Genomic DNA, 14,391 nt, shown 5'->3' on the forward strand with positions numbered 1-14,391 from the left:
GATGAAGTCATCACCCAGATGACAACATGAAATAGGTTTCACTACTGTTTTCTCTTTTGTTTAAGAAAGAAAAAAATCTTCTCAATTCTGATTTCTAATCTGATTGATACATTAAACAAACAAGTTTCTTTTATCAGTTTAATATTTATAAGCTCAAAGTGTCCTGAAATAAAAAAGTTTGAGAACCTGTTGGGCCAGACTATTTCACAGCTCTTGAGGGATAGAAATTAATTTGTAAAAAACACACAGCAATATAATGGCTCTTATCTATAGCAAAGCAAATGGATTTTTCTGGTAGAGATACAACTGATTTTACATGTAGAAAAGAAAACATTACATTTTATAGCCCGTTAGGGTATTAACCAGTTTTGTATCTACTACCAAATTTATTTAGGCATTTCTGATTGTGATGGATTGATGGATAGATGGAAGGACAGACATGTATCTGGTCTTCAACTTCTCCTTTGAACTGGTCTTAACATCTTACTGGTTCCTTCACTAATTAATAAGTTAAATAAAATTGTTGTGCTTATTTTATAATCTCATTTTTAAACTCTTTGAAAATTATTCTTTACCGTCAACTATCCATAAACATATCAGTTTGTGCTTACAGTCCATAACAGTAATAAAAACAGAGAGCTCAATAATTAATAACTTTCTAAAACAGAAAACACTAGGTCCATAAGGATTCACTGGTGAATTTCACCAATCACTTAAGGAAGAAATTATAGGAACTCTTTGCAAACCCTTTCAGTGGATATAAGCAGAGGAAAAGCTTCCTAACTCATCAGTGAGGTGAGCATTAGACTAACAGCAAAACCAGACAAAAATATTACAAGAAGAAAAAAAAACAAACTCTAGGCCAATATGTCCCATGAATATACATGCAAAGATCCTCCACAAAATATTAGCAAATTGAATCTAACAATGTATAAAAAGAATTATACAACACAATCAAGGGGGATCCATCCCAGGCAAGCAAATCATATGACCATATCAACAAATGCAGAAAAAGTATTTGATAAAATCTAACAGTCATTCATAAAACTCTCAGTAAACTAGGAATGGTGGAGAACTTTCTCAACTTGATAAAGACTATCTAAAAAAAACTAGGTTGCTGACACAAAGTTAATAATAAAAGTTGATTGCTCTCCTATATACCAACAATGAATAAGAGGAATTTGAAATTAAAAACACAATACCATTTACATTAGCACCTCCAAAAGTGAAATACTTAGGTATAAATCTAACAAAATATGTACAAGATTGATATGAGGAAAACTACAAAACTAATGAACAAAATAAAAAAATTAAATAAATGGAGAGCTATTCCATGTTCATGGACAAGAAGACTCAATATTGTCAAAACGTCAGTGATGTCAGTTCTTCCCAGCTGGCTACACCCATCTGTTTACATATTATCTATGGCTGCTTTTCCTACAACAAGGGCAGAATTGAATGACAACAGAGACAGCATAACCTACAAAGCCTAAAATACTAACCATCTGGACATTTACAGAAAAAGTTCTGTATCCCTATTATAAATTATTATCCTCTTAATTAAGCTTTTACTTACCTGAACCCTATACTTTCCTCTAAAGCAAAACTTAAGTTAGGTAACCTCTCCAACTTTGTTTCAATGGAAGTCATATGAAATTGTTCTCTTAAAACAATATCGTGTTGCATTTTTTAAAATCGAATATTCCAATGGTGAGGATTTAAAAATATACATCATGTTTTTTAAGGACAGAGGACATGTCTTTGGAGAGCTTACAGATAGATAATAACTAGCAAAAATCTATTATAAAAAAAAGTAATTATTTCATAATTTTAAAATTCTGGTTATTTTCTAAAACTCAAAACTGAAATACCTTTCTCCTTGAGCATTTTTTTTTTCCTTTATGGAAGCTAAAACTCATTTAACAAAAACACTTAGGCCAAAGAACTAAACAAATTCAAGTATTGTTTAATAAATCTGTGTGTTGTATATTTCCTCTAAGAATTTTACGAATTTAAACTGCACTCTTTCACAAACTGTAAGTATATAACACTTAGACTGCTCTCAATAATAGGAGTCTAGAAAACCTAACATTCTTGCTCTACTCCCAAATATTTTTCTAAACATCTATACACTCATAGATCTAGTAAATTATACCTATAATTCTACCTCTAGTGACCAGATAGGTCTATAGCATCAATTATTCTTGTCTTAAATAATTTATAGGAAACAGAGATGTCGTACCATGAGGTAGAGACTGTGAGAAATTCTATGGGACAAACAATCCAGTTTTTTCCCCAAGTAAGCTGCAAAGAAAAATGCTACACGGGATGCAGAGAAACTAAATGGGCATATAAAAAGTGACAATATATGAGCCTTATTGGAATCATGAGTTGCACAAACAATCTTTTTAAAAAACCAAGGATAAATCTGAAAAATGATCAGATGTTTGGTAATGTTAAGGAAATATGTTATTTTAGGTATGATAAAGGCATTTTAGTGTTGTTTTTAAAGAGAGCCCTGATTTTTTTGGACATAAGTATTAAAATATTTCCAAATGAAAAATTATAAAATGTCTGGGACTGGCTTTACAATAATCCCAGAGTTGGTGGACAGTAGTTGGGGGTAGAATTGAAAGATTCCTCATGAATTAGTAACGGGTGAAGCTATGGTTATATGTAGGATTCTTATACTAGCTGTATCTGTCATTCTACATGTGTATGTGTATGTGTGTAAGAAATTTTCAATAACAAACTTTTAAAAATTATTTTCACTCTATTTGAAACAAGAAAAGTAGGATTGGAAAACAATAAATCTGAGGGAGAGACATTTTAGGAAGACAGAGGGTCCTAAGGCATATTTGTGAGGTATCATCCATTTTTGCATTTGGGGTTTCATCTTAATAATCATCAATAATACAATGTCATAATTTCTATTATATAGTAAAATAGGCAGGACTTTAAGTAACACCCATCCCATTACTGTTTGAGAGTGAGTGGATCCTATGAATATGATGATATATCACTCTCATGATTATGTTACATTATATGGTCAAAGGGAAAATATTATCCTGGATATGACCTAATCAGGTGAGACCTTAAAATTACCCTTTTCTCTGCCTGGTTGCAGAAAAGCCAAGTCAGAGAGCTGTGTTCCAGTTAGTCTGGAAAAAAGCAAACATCCACATGTGAACTACCAATATGGACCATGCGGCATGGAATGTGGACGGCCTATAAGAGCAAAAAGCAGTCCCTGGCCAACAGCCAGTTGTCCTCAGTCCTATAGCCACAAGGAAATAAACAACCAGTGAGTTTGGAAGAAGCCCCCAAGATTCAGATGAGAACTACAGTGGCCGACAGGTGAATTTAACCTTGGTGAGACCATGAATGGAGAACTAGCCCAAACTTCTGACCTGGTGGGGCTGTAAACCACTAAATTTGTGGTAATTCACTATGCAGCAATAAAACTAATATGCCTGGATAAGTATCTTATACTTGAACAGTACCACAGTACCTCAAAGTTTACTTCTGCACATGAATTTATTATCCCATTGGCACCAGATGAATACCTAAACATTCAGCAGTTTAACTTAGTGTTTCTCAAAGGATCATGAATCCAAATTTGAGAAACCCTGAGCTACATAATCCCTTATAAATGAAATATTCCTTTTTCAACACACACAGTTAGCTTTATAGGCAAGATTACATACTTGAGTGCTTTTTACAGTGTGAAGGCTTCTACAGCAGAAAAATCCTGCAAAATAATCAAATGGAACAAGTTTAAAGCAAATTGTGACTAAGCCAAACATATCAGCAAAACCTTAGCTTATCATCACAGTACAAAAGCTTTTTTTGTGTATTTTATACCATGTAAAATAATACAAAGCTTTCTATCCTTCAATATCCTTGCTTGTGATTAGGATGTATGAAAAAAATATTAGATCCCATTACAACAAAAATGTCTTTATAACCAAGTTTTCCATGTCTCAGGTGGTCCATAAATATTAAGGAATTATCCCAACTAGTCTTTGTCCATATTATACATCTATTTATTTAGAGAAAAAACTGAGACGTACATGAAGAAAAGAAATGGAAAAGATCCAAAATTCTTTTTTTAAGACTGTAGTTAATTTCATTCTTTTTAGCCTTTGTAAAAAAGTAACAACTTTATTGAGGTATATTTATGTGAGATACTCACATGCCACCAAATTCATCTGTTTAAAATGTACAGCTTAGTTGTTTTTAATATATTTACAAACTATATAACCATAACCACTAATTTTAAAACATTTTCATCACCCCTAAAAAGAAAGTCTGTATTCTTTCTTTTAAACTGTCATCCTTCCTTTAATACCAAGGCATGCTAACAAATTCTTCTCTAGTACTAGAAAATATTGGCCAATTAAGACTCAAAATCAGCACTTAGGGGGAAAAAGAGAACCAGAACCCAGGATAGATTTGATCTACAGACAGAATAAATATTGGAAAAACTGATTTGAGCTTGTACAGAATTGCTTCCTATAACCAGTTCTGGGAATATTCCTTTAAAAACACAGACATGATCAAATAAACAAAACCTGCAACTACATGCCAATGAAAGCAGAGAATCTTTTTACCTGCACAATGCAATTTGTTTACTTCAGAAGCTGAAAACAGAGGATGACTGAGTTTTAAGCAAACCAAGAATTCTGTATTCCAAAAGAAAAAATCTGGATTTAAATCAGCATTCTGAAATGCTCATACCCAATATTAAAACATTTTTTACATGCCAAATGGATGAATGAATGATGCTTTAAAGTATTGCTTCTATGGCTTATGAGCTAGTCCATAAAATGTCCTGTATATTTCCCCCTAAAATTTTTATTGCCTTGCCTTTGCTATGTTTGATGGAAATCTGGAACTGAAATTCTAAGTAAAATCCAAGTATGAAGAGCCATTTTATTCTATTTCCATTTTTGGTGGTTGCTGCTATGGGACATTAGAGTCCTCCAATGGTGACACCTGGCATAGGTCAAGGACGAGGACAGAAATTTCAACAAAGCAACCTACCCCATGTTTCTGCAGCCAGAGTCTGATGAGAAATTCATTGAGGTAAACTTAGCTGTGAAAGTTATTTTCCTAGAATAGAAGCTAGTAAGAGCTTTTACTACTACTCTCCCACCTACTTTATCTCAAGGGCATTCGTGGTGTGGGACATTTATGATTGGGTGGCTTGTTTCCTTTTCTTTTAAACAATAGGTTAATATGCAAACTGATCCTCCCAGGAAAGCATCTGAAAAGGAGAGAATGACTTCCACAAATTATCAGTAAAGCCTGCCAAGATATAATAAAGCTTCAAGATTATTAGAAACATTAGTTTCCATGAATTAGGTAATGCACACTACACTACATGTAAAAAAAAAAAAAAGACCTATCCTTTCTACAAACTCAAATTCTAGAAAGGTAAAAAAATATTCACACCAAAATGGACAATTAACCAGCCAACGAGCCAGGCCCAGGACACTTTTACAGCTATAACCACATTCCCCAAATGCAAGATCTTTTGTTCTTCCCACATGTTTTCTGGCCTAACTAAATATCAGAATTACCTAGAGAGTTTTAAGATCCTAGGGATTGGGCTCCAACCCCAGATCTACCAAATCAGAATTCCTAGGCATTTCTTTTTTAAACCCACCATGGAGAAATTTGATGCCCAGGCATGACAGAAAAATAACACACAGCCTGCAGGAAGAGGCAAGGATCCCTGCAAAAGTCCCACCTCTCTCACTGAGAAGGGACTCTGGTTTACGTTTTAACTGAAACTGTGTGCTTCCCCAAGCATTATCTTCACCTTAGTTACTCAAGAACTAAGCTCAAGTTGTTTAAAAGTTCACAACATTCTCCCTTTGTACACTGGAAATCTTATCAATGTTTTTCTGAGAGGAAAGGTAAGTTTGAGCATTGCTAAGCCTAAATTTTAAACACATTCTTGTTTGAAGGAGAGAATAAAAAGGTACATCACTCTGTTAATCCTTTTCAGAGCTCTTCCCACATTACTGATTTGAGATAAGCTGTCATTTTTAAAGGCTGAAACATCCCCCTTCCCGTGCTTTTTTAAAGCATTTTGGCCTTTGACTGTAATGACAGAGCTGACCTTTTCTTTCCCCAAAGCCTCATCTTCCTTATCCACATATAACATTACTGACCTACCAACACAGACTATGGGCTTCAAAGTTGTTTACCCACTAGCACCAGTGGGCTTGCCCTGACCCAGCATCAGTGTCTCAGAGTCCCCTGTTGTAACCAAGGACATGTCCTACAAAGGTGGCTGGCCTCCCCGGCAGTGGTCATGGAAGAATGGAGAAGTGACCCCAAAGGGTTTAATCCAGTGACCTTTACTTCACTCTAACCAACTGCCCAAATAAATAAAAACAGCAGGGTAGCTTGGTTTCCCAGATGAATTCCAATTTATCCCTAAATATGTAAGCCTGGTCCCAATGTTTAAAGTTCTCAGGCCAACTGAAATCTATCAAATGACTCTCAACCAGGGCCAACCTTGCTTCGCAGGGGACATTTGGAAATGCCTGGAGACATTTTTTTTGGTTGTGACAACTGGAGAAAAGGTTGCTAGTGGCATCTAGTGGATAGAGGCCAACGATACTTCTAAACACCCTACAGAGCCCAGCACATGGACATCCGCAACAAAGAATCCTCCCATTCAAAACACCAATGGTGCTGAGGTTGAGAATCCCCGAACTGGATCATTTGCCAGACTCTCATTATAATTTAACTTAGTTTAACATAGGGATCACAAATTCAAATGCCTTCAAGGGCTAAGGAGGTAAAGAAATATCACATAAACAAAGTGGCTGTGTATAAGGCACTAGGGTGTGGTGAGGTCTGTGACAAATCAGAGTGTAAATGCTCACTAAAATCATTCTATTTTAAAAAATAACAATGTGCTGGCCAAACCAAAAAAAAAAGACAGCTGGCTACATCTATTCTGTGTACCACTGGTAGTCACACTCTGGTTTAAAGAGATTATCAATTTAAACAGAACTGGATGATAAACCAAGGACATTTCTAGCCTCATTCCTATATCTTATGGAACTTCTTGAGCTCCTGGAAATACGACTAGAAACTGTTCAGTAAAAAGAAGAGACTAAGGATCAGATCTGGAGGATTTAGCTCCAGCCAAGCACAGGGTCTCAGGTACACTGCGTTAAGAGCAGGGGGCAGTGTTGGAAACTCTCAAAGTGAAAAAATAAAGGTTCCCCTTCACTGATCTCCATCACCAGGAAACCCAGTGACTATTACATCAGTATTATACAATGCCATATACATGAGGTCATTAGTTTGAGAGAATACTATTTGCATAAAATTTTAGAATTTTCACATTGTTTCACAAATGAGGAAACAGACTCGGGATATATAAAGGAATTGCTCAGATTACCCAAATCTCAACCTAAATTCAATTTATTTTCCTTTTTCCTCTGTGCCATTGCAAAGTAGCAATCAAAGATGAAGGGATTTCATTCAAGGTGTTTGTGGCAAACTCTCCATCAGCATAAGTCATAGGTAGATGTTAAACTTAAAACTACTCAACATCCTCTTTCTCCATCACAAAAATCACTAACATGTTTGCCCCAAGTCACTGTTTGAAGATCTCTTTCCCATATAACACAAGAACTAAAAGCAGGTTAAGTATCTCCAGCCCTCCTTTCATATCAGGCTATAGAGAGAAGAGCCAAGTCAGCAAATGGAGCAGAGAAGAAGGAAGCCCTAATCTGAATATTCCCGAGTGTATGCATGCTTTCTGTTGGAGGAATTCCTGGCCTGAAGAGACAGCATAAACAAAGGCAATCCAGAGGGAAACAAATGATAAGATAAGTGAAATCCAGTAACTCCCTCTGTCCTCCCTCCACCTTACTTCCCCCAACTTGTTCCATCAGAAAAAACAATCTGAGCTTGAGAGAATTAAAATGTAAACTGTCTGCTCTCTGCTGTCACACAGTCCCCTATTCTAAACTAGGAGTTAAGAGGGAAGATGTGCTTCTTTATAAGGTCAGTGGTTGTGAGTATGAAACCTGGCTGACTGGGGACAGCCCTCTCCTCTGTGCACAGGGAGGCTGTGCGAGCAGAAATGGCAAGGAAGCAGTTGACTGGTTCTCCAGACTCAAGTTACATACAATCCAAGGAGTGTAGTCGGAAAAGGTAGAGTATGGAAGAAAGACAGTTCAGTCACAACCTGAAAAGAAACTGGGTCAAACTAAAAATAACGTATATTTTTAAATTTTAAATCAATCCTGTAGCAGAAAACTTGCTACTGGAACTTCTGTAGTTGTGTCACCTGCTCACAGAATGTCAAGCCCTAAGGGCATTATAGGAGTTTTCTAGTCCAATCCAATCTCTATTTCTGGTTTCAAAAATGCAAAAATATAGTAACAGGCCTTCCATTTAACCTTCTGAGAACATGATGCCCTCTCAGGCATCAACTTCAATTTGAGCAGGATTTATTCCACATGCTCTCTGACTTTTAGTTTGAATTGCCACTGAGTCCTGAGCAATGGTCAGGGGGTAAGTACCTGTAATGCAAACAAGATTGCTGCACACAAAACAGAATGGAAACCAAACAGAAATGTTAGTGTGTTTTTTTTCCCACCCTCATCCTAAATCAAATAACCACCACTAGTATGAGATAACCATAGCTATCATTTTATTTCTAATCCTAAATCATTTACCTTGGCCAAAACTATGAGACATTTTCTTATCCATAATTTCACCAACTTTCAAGGGTAGAGAATGTTTTCATGCTTTCAAATGACTTAACTTTCAATTTCATTTCCTTTAACTTTTTAAAGTAAATTTTGTAATAAATTTCAGGATTTAGAAAGGCTCCTACTCCAACCCCCTTGTCACAGAACTGCAAGTTATAACTCATCTCTAGACCTTTCACTGCTCAGTTTTACCAAATCTCTATGAAACAAATACAGATTCAAGCCTAGAACATTATGAACAATCTAACTCACCTGGTGGATGGTATTGACCACCATCCTTCATTCTCCTAGGGTGCAAATCTGAGGAAGCTTTATAAAAGAAGAGTGAAGCCTGGAAGAGGCACAAAAACACACACTAAGGACTTCAGTTACATTCCCAAGGAAGGAAAAAAACCTAGGCTCTGGGGATTTGGCAAAGTTCTAGGAAGCTGTTTTTAGTCCTGACCCAGTCTTCACAGGACACCTATCAGAAGTATATATTTCTTTGGCAAACTGCTGGCAAAACCTTGCCTCTAACTTACAGAATCTGAAAAAGTTAAGACCTTCATTAGCTCATTCTATAATATGGCACCATCTACTACTCTTAATGGTGATGGCTTTGCGCTGATATATATCCACAGTGTACTGTCTAGTCTCCTTTGTGGCCAAGACAACGAGGAGTTAAAAAAAAAATTGACTAAAATGACATGTGCAGTTTGTAGCTTCAAAACAAGACAAAGCTAACCCATGCCCTTGACCTGGTTTGTATGTCACTAACAAATGGAGCTTTGCCAACAAGCCAGAATATAAGAACCAGAAGATGGGCATCTGCATTGCCCAGACAGTGCCCAAAACTCAGACATGGGCTGTCTACTCTTGGGAGTCTAAATTCAGAAAATTAGATGGGCAATGTTTTTGCTAATCACACTGAAGATTTTTTTTTTTCAGAAATGAAAAAGACAAAGACTAGTTTAATAGTGGAACCTAATTATGTACCTGGCAGAAGTACAAGTAACATTAAACTCCGATCCTGGTACAATTAATAGAACAGGACAAGTTCAGGTTACTGCTAAAGGTGAATGCATACTTAGGAAGTATAACAAGGTGAATGAAAAAGAAAAAGGCTTTTGAAATCAATGTCTGTTGAATGAATATTGCTTTTGAGTAATAACCCAATAGTTAATAAGCCTTTTGTTTTCATTTTCCTTTCCTGATAATATGCTGTTAGGGCATAACTTTCCTATTAGTTCCTAAATGACACGGTTTGTGTTTTACTCAATTGTCTTTACTAAATATTGGCAAAGTGGCACAATATCCAGTTTTAAGCCAAAAGGAAAAGATCTAGTGTCAGTCAGGAAATCGCACCAACTACACTGGAAGTTGAACTTGCTTCCCTAGTTTTCCACATTTAATTCACAATAGTAGCTAAGGTTTAAAAGAGTTGCAATTGGCACCAAATTTGCTCCACCATAAAAATAAAAATCACTTTTCTGAGGTGGGAAAAAAAAGAGCTTATTTAAAAATATTTAAGGGTACCCAATGTTAGATGACATGTTTGACTACTGCTCAAGTAAGTTTTCATATTTTCTTTGCAAAAGAGTTTTCACAGTTTATGCTAAAAGACAACAGGGAGGACAGAAGATAAGAAGTTATTCAAGTCTTAACTCTCAAGGCAGGTTTCTAAGGCCCTGTTCTGAGTGAGAAGGGTTTTTATCAGATAAGCTATTCGACCCACAGAAAAGTTATCTCAGTTAACAAACAGGGCCTAATACTGGACAGACTCCAAATAGATTTAATGATGGCATATAGGAGCATTTCCTTTTTCAAATAATTTGCCTATCATTTACATAAGCAAAAAAGAGGGATTTCAGAAGTTTTATCATTCAAATACACCAATGCAACATATTTAATCTCATTTAACATTTAATGTTACAGAAAATGAGACTTTTCCGTAGCAAAGCGCTTTTACTTGCAATCAACCCAGCACTTACTGGTCAGCAATGTTTCAAAATTAAGAAATGCAAAGGAAGTTGTGATGCCCCCAACTTGAGGGAGAGAAAAGAATGTAACCTAGGGGAAAACTGAAGGCAAGACTTTCATGTGAGGCAGGCATAAAGAGCTGGACTGCCTGGGTCCTTAACCTGGTCTACCGCTAACTAGCTGAGCTAGGCAAGTTCCTTAACTTCTTCATGCTTCAGTTTCTTCACTTGTAAAATGGTAATAGTACCCACCTACCTCATACAGTTGTTGAGAGGAGTCATGATGAAGCCCACGTAAAGTATTAGGAAGGGCCTGGCACATGCATGCACCTCGCATTCCTTGACTAGTAGTATCACTATTAGCTGGAAGTCCTGAGCTGTGTGGTCAGGCTAAGGGCTCTGAGGAGGAAGGAGCAGAGGAGGGTGGTAACAGCTGAGGAACAGACAGGGAAGGCTTCCTAGAGACTGTGGCACTCAGGCTGGAGCACAAGGAGAATTTAGACACACAGAGGAATGGATATTCCAGATGAGGGAAGCGGTTACTGCAGGAAGCCACTGATAGGGATAAAAACCAAGAGTGCTTAAATATGAACAAGGAAAATAAAGCTCACCAAAGCTGAAGACATATTTGATAACTTCAGATTAACTGAGATCGGGAGGGGAGTGGAAGGGAGAAGCCTCTATACATTTGTTGCAGTGCTCCTAAGATTTAACATTTAACTCATTTTTAGACACCTGTACTGGGAACACAAACTCACTCTAAGTGCTCAGTTCTCTGCTCTTGGAGCAGTGGAAAGGATGCCAGAAAATAAAAAGGTAAACATTTTTTTTTTTTTTGCTGCAGAAATAGTCTGCCAGCGTGGAATGTAGGTCACCAAAATCAACTTGCCTCTTTATCTGTCCCTCTTTCAGTGGGAATAATAAGTGATGGCTTGAAGGAAGTGGGTAGGGGGCACTTCAGAACCATCTTTCAATTCCAGTCTCTATCAGTCACTCTCAGACACTGTAAGCACAATCTACATAAAAAGACAGTACACTTGCTAGGCAAATGTAATTTAAAGAGAGGTATCTGCCAAAGCAGCCTGCCCTGCCAACCGGACATTACCTCCAAGCTGCATCCAGAAGCTACCCTCCTTACTGATTTCTTAAATAGTATCTGTTTTATCAGTTGCCTCTAACCTGAGCTCTTGGTGACACTACTAAGAACTGATGCTGTGAGTGTTTTATATATTCACTTAGAAGATTTCTTCCATTACCAAGTTAGAAACTAATTCCAGAGTAAGTGACAGTCGTCTACATTTCTTTTTAAAAGAAGAAAAATCTCGAAACAAAACAGAAGAATTTTCATTTTGATTGTGCCTTTCTACAGATTAAACAACTTTGCTAACCTAAATTGGCAAAATTGCTTTGTTTCCTGCAATATAAGGATAAATCAACACTTGAAAATACCAGGAGCATGACACAAAGCCAAGGAGGGCCCCACGGAAGTTACAAGCTCTGCGATTATTCTTGAACCAAACACCTAAGGCTCTTAGTGTTACCAAGCTTTGTTGGAAAAGGTTCTTGCCCTGATCCAACAGCTGTAACGTTTTAAGTGATTTCACATAAGATTTCAAGATTCTCAAGCCAAGGCCACTCTTTATACTATCCCCCAAACATTTACAAAATGAAACACTTTCAATTTTAACTATGTGCTGTTTGTAAACACCCTATTTATTCTGATGACCACAGTACCAACACTAAAAGCAGCCTTTTAAACACAGTAGCTCAAATAAAACCACACACAGACACGCACACATTTTTAACACCCAGAGCCCATGTCCACAAAGCAAAAAAGCTGGGATTTAAATTCCTTGGCACCTACTCACTGAGTTCCTGTAAGCACACCCAAAGCCCTGACCCACAATACCCTCTTTACTATCACACCTCCCCGCTAATTTATACTTCTCAAAACCCACAGAATCCAACTTCTGGATAACAGAATGCTACAAATACTGGACAAATATCTCCCATCCCATTCTTCTCTTATATCAGTCAGCCTGGGACAACAGATCCTGTTTATAGAACGATTCCATCCCAGATGAGAGAGCTCGTGTCCAGCTCTTCTACCCAAATGGTGCCTCGGGAGCCTTTGGTGGCCTAGCAAAAGCCTCTGGGTATGGGCCTTTGTCTCTCCCCATTCTCCTGTCATATACCTACTGGAAAAGTTATCTGGACCAATGATAGTACAATAGGAATCTAGAAATGCCCAGTTTGGGATAATTAGAAATTATATTAAGACCTATAATAAGAATTGTAGGAAAAAAGGCCTCTGTGGGTGAATGTATTCCAAGAGCAAATAATTATGAAATACATCTATTTCATACACATGGAAGACCTTTACACTTCAAGTCATATGCTACTCAGGAGTTTTGGTTTATGCTAAGGTGAAATTGCTTAACAGAAAGCTAGGAAGATTATAATTGATGACAAAACTATCAGTGGAAAGAATACAGATCTTGGATCTCCAATCATGGCTCTACTACTTAGTATTGATTCAACAAATATTTATTAAATACCTATCAACAGTCAAACATTTCTTTAAATGCTGGAGAGACAGGGATGGACAAGATAAAGACTCCACTCTCAGAAACCTTAGGGGAGTTGAAAAACCCTTCACACTGGAATTGCTGTCAGAATTATAGGGAGACAAGATGTGACCAGATAATTGAAAGAGATTTTCAGTCGATGATACGTTCTAGGAAAAAACAGTGAGTGACAATTTCTAATCCTTTTTCCTCCTGAGGATGTAACCACCTACTTAAAAGATGATGAATGTCAACTACTTGGCACACAGCATCACCACACATTTGCCTACACACGTGTGCATTCACAGACAATCAGAAATACATATTCCCCCCTTAACTGCAATATCTGTCATAATCCACCTTGGTATGAAATGAAAGAAAAAAAAGGAAATAAAAGATTTGTATAATTAAATTGCACTTAATGCAATTAAATTACAAAAAAAATATTCAGGAAAAATCTGTAAAAACATCAAAACCTTACCAATCAATTCTAACATAAAAAGACAAATAGAAGTCCAGGGATAGTAATAGCATTAGAAATCATATAAATAGTAATATGGCTGCCTTGCCCACTTTGAAGGATTGCCACAAAGAGCTAGGCTATTTCACCATACAAGTAAGGCTCAGAGATATTAACCCAATGCCACATTGTCAGAAGCAGGGTTTAACTCTCATCTTCAGATTACTTTTAAAAATGTAAAGACAATGACCAACTCCTTAAGAGTCTCAAGATATCTAGAATCTACTTTAGAAAACCCTCTATCCCATTCTCCCCATATTACCAGTGACTAAGGTTCCCAAAGAAAGTGTTAACCGTAGGGTAGGGTAGCCAGTAATGGCACAGCCAGAGCAGGACCTAGGCTTCCTAGATTCCAGCCCAGTGTGTTCATTCTCAAGCACCTGCATCCTTCAGGCAGACTTTTGGATTTATGGGGCCCACAGGGATGACACTGACTTCCAGAATTCAATTTCTGATATTAATTGTCCCTAAAAAATTCCAGTGAGCGGCCCGAGGGCAAACTGAGGACCTTTACAGGTGGCCCGGGGGCTCTCTTCATGCAGAATAGAGTACAGCTGCCTCCAACACTATTAGGTACCTTACCAGGAAAACGA

At 37.1% G+C, this 14,391-nt stretch overlaps 1 protein-coding gene across 11 annotated transcripts in view; it reads right to left on the minus strand.

Moving 5' to 3' along the window:
- Positions 1-14,391, minus strand: part of DAAM1 (dishevelled associated activator of morphogenesis 1) — a 289,381-nt gene that overhangs the window by 186,670 nt on the left and 88,320 nt on the right. For 6 of the 11 annotated variants that reach the window (XM_037006952.2, XM_037006924.2, XM_037006938.2 and 3 more), the window contains exon 2: positions 3,708-3,751. The exons of the other annotated variants lie outside the window; for them this stretch is intronic. The gene's annotated coding sequence lies outside the window, so the exon portion shown is untranslated. The remainder of the gene's footprint in view (positions 1-3,707; positions 3,752-14,391) is intronic. 11 annotated transcript variants of the gene reach the window in all.

The sequence above is a fragment of the Manis javanica genome, chromosome 8 (genome assembly GCF_040802235.1).
Source record: "Manis javanica isolate MJ-LG chromosome 8, MJ_LKY, whole genome shotgun sequence".
NCBI lineage: Eukaryota > Metazoa > Chordata > Mammalia > Pholidota > Manidae > Manis > Manis javanica.